The sequence below is a fragment of the Pteropus alecto genome, unplaced genomic scaffold, assembly GCF_000325575.1.
Source record: "Pteropus alecto unplaced genomic scaffold, ASM32557v1 scaffold119, whole genome shotgun sequence".
Lineage (NCBI taxonomy): Eukaryota > Metazoa > Chordata > Mammalia > Chiroptera > Pteropodidae > Pteropus > Pteropus alecto.
The window spans coordinates 1,080,432-1,083,783 of record NW_006442487.1 but is presented as its reverse complement, the minus strand read 5'-3'; the positions used below and the strand labels follow the sequence as shown (position 1 = coordinate 1,083,783).

Below are 3,352 nucleotides of genomic sequence, written 5' to 3'. Positions count from 1 at the left end.
TTTTTTTAACAATGCCTACAGCATCCAGTCTTCCTGGGTGGTCTCCTATCCAAGTACTAACCAGGCCCGACCCTGCTTAGCTTCCGAGATCAGATGCGATTGGGTGTGCTCAGGGTGGCATGGTCATAGACCTAAAATTCACCTTCGATACCATCTGGCCCTATGATTGTTTTTTTGTTTTGTTTTGTTTTGTTTTGTTTCCTATGGGAAGATTTTTAACAAACATGTAAATTTTTAAAATAAACCTAGAACTATTCAAATTATGGATTTTCTTCTTGAGAGAGCTTTGGTAGGTTGTGTCTTTCAAGGAATTTGTCTATGTCTTTTAAGTTTTCCAATTTGTTGGGAAAAAAGTTATTCATAATTATTCTTATAATATTGTACTATCTATAGGATCTGTAGAGATGGTTACTCTTTTGTTCCTGATATTGACAATTTTTGTCCCCTAGTTTTTCCTTGATCAGTTTAGCTATGGATATATTGAATTTATTAAAGTTTTTAAGAGAGAAACTTTTGACTTATTCATAATCTTGACTGTTTATTATTGTGTTGTTATGATTTATCTTTATAATTTTCTTTTATTTGCTTTGGATTTACTTTGCACTTATTTTTCTAGCTTCAAGGCGGTATTTTGGGCCATTAATTTTAGACTTGTCTTCTTTCCTAATATAAGCATTTAGAGCTATAAATTTTCCTCTGAATGCAGCTTTAGTTAGTTGCATCTCTTTAATTTTTTTATTCAGTTGAATTTTATGCTTTAACAACCTCTTAACTCAACATACAGAAAATTCAGACTTATGAAAACAAACATGTATTGAATACAAGAAATATTCCAAGTACAATTCTAGTTTATATGTTACAGCAGATTCTAAGACACTGTAAAGCAGAATTGTTTCATCACCTTTGAGCTGAAAACTCTGTGAATGGTGATCCTTTGACAAAGATGATCTATAGGAAACCAGACTGCAATATCCAAATGTTCATCATCAAATGATCAAGATGAGATAAAATAGAAAACAAACAAAACACTATAATGTTAAACTAACTTATATTCTCAAAATTGCAATAACACTATTTTTTTCTTATAGAGTTACCCAGAAAATTATTGTTTAGAGACACTGCCTGTATTCAACCTAATAAATAAATAAAGCTGATAGCATTAAAACATTCTTATTTTAAATTGTTTAAATTTTTATTACATGGCTTAATGTAAATATTATGTATATGTATATACCATAAGTAGATACTTTCAAATGTATCCTGTTTAGTAAAACTCTCAAAATGATCTTGTCATATCTTCTTTGCTCTACTTTAAATATATATATATTTTTTATATTTTATTTTTATTTTTCAGTTATAGTTCAATGTTTTATTTTTTAGTATATATTTTATTTTTCAGTTATAGTTGATGTTCAATATCAAATTTGCTTCAGGTATATAACATAGTGATTACACATCTGTATAACTCTTAAAGTGATCACCCCAGTAAAACTAGTGTCTCTCTGACACCATACATGGTTATTACCATATTATTGACTATATTCCTTGTGCTATAATTTCCATCTCCATGACTATTTTGTAAATACCAATTTGTACTTCTTAATCCCTTCCCCCTTTTTCACCAACTTCCCAACTCCCTTCCCATTTGGTAACCTTCAAAATGTTCTCTGTATCTATAAGTTTGTTTCAGTTTTCTTGTTTGTTTATGTTGTTCTTTAGATTCCACACAGACGTGCAATTATATGACATTTGTCTTCCTCTATCTGACTTATTTCTCTCAGCACACTACTCTCTAGGTTCATCATAAAATATCCTTATTCATCCTTTTACTTTTTTCATTTTATTTTATTTTTTTAAATTGAAGTGAGTGTCTTGTAGGCAGCATATGTAAGGATCTTGTTTTCTTATCCATTCGGTCACCTTATCTTTTGATTGGAGCACTTAATTCTTTTTCATTGGAAGTATTTGTTGATAGATATGTACTTATTGCCATTTTTTATTTAGATTTTAATACACATTTTTTTTTTTCTTAAAGAAGTCCCTCCAACATTTCCTGTAATTTTGGCTTGGTAGTGATGAACTCCTTCAGCTTTTTCTTGTCTGGGAAGCTCTTTATCTGTCCTTCAATTCTAAATTATAGCTGGGTAAAATAATCTTGGTTGTAGGTTCTGGGTTTTCATCACTTTGAATATTTTGTGCCAAGCACTTTTGGTCTGTTAAATTTCTTTTGAGAAATTTATTGACTGTCTTATGGGAGCTCCCTTGTAGGTAACTAGTTGCTTTTCTCCTGCTACTTTTAAGATTCTCTTTTTGTCTTTAACCTTTGGCATTTTACTTATGATGTGTCTTGATGTGGGCCTCTTTGGGTTCATCTTGTTTGGGACTCTCTAAACTTCCTGAGGCTGTATGTCTATTTCTTTCACAAGATTAGGGAAGTATTCTGTAATTATTTTTTCAAAAAGGATTTCTATTCCTTGCTCTCTCTCATGGTACCACTATGATGTGAATGTTTTTATGCTTGACATTGTCCCAGAGGCTTCTTAAACTATCTTCATTTTTTTGGATCCTTTGGGTGTCCTCTGCTACCCCATCCTCTTTGTTGCTGATTCAATCCTTTGTTTCATCCATTCTGTTGATTCCTTTTAATGTACTCTTAGTCTCAGATATTGTATTCTTCATTTATGACTGACTCCTTTTATGTTTGCCATCTCCATTTTTAAGTTTTCTATAGCTTTGCTAAAGTTTTCACTAAGTTCATCTACTCTTCCCCTAACTTCCCTGAGTATTCTTATAACCAATGTTTTGAAATCTGCATCTGGAATGTAGTTTGTCTCCATTTTGGTAAATTATTTTTCAAGTTCTATGTTCTGTTCTTTCATGTGGGACATGAGTCTTTGTCTCCCCATTTTGGTTCCTTCCCTGTGTCTGTTTCTATGTATTAGGCAGAGCTCCTAAGCCTTCCGGGCTTAGTAGAGTGGGTTTATGTAGTAGATGTGTTTTGGGGCCTACTGGCACAGTCCTGGGAGAGGTACAGCTGCAAGCCAAGTTCAGCTGCAGCCTGTGCACCTCCGGAGCCACCCACTAAGAGTCACCAAGCAATCCAAATATAGCTGCCACCCATGTTGGGCTTATATGTGACTTGAGAGGCCAAGTCACAAACCGAGGCCAGCTGTAACTAGTGCAGGGCTTGGAGCTACTCAGCAAGAGGTATTGGGTATGCCGAGGCCAGATGCTTCTTCTTTGTTTTTTTGTTTGTTTGTTTGTTTTTTTAGTCCTTAAGAGATTTTATAAAAGTTCACAACAGGAGCCAAGATAGTCCATTTATATGGACTAAATCACTGGAAGTGGGTTG

The 3,352-nt window shown here is 33.4% G+C and overlaps 1 protein-coding gene and 1 pseudogene across 7 annotated transcripts in view; both read right to left on the bottom strand.

The window, feature by feature from the left end:
- PCDH11X (protocadherin 11 X-linked) overlaps window positions 1-3,352 on the bottom strand; it is a 741,312-nt gene that overhangs the window by 18,556 nt on the left and 719,404 nt on the right. The gene's annotated exons all lie outside the window — the stretch shown is intronic.
- On the bottom strand, window positions 13-131 carry LOC112470873 (annotated as a pseudogene).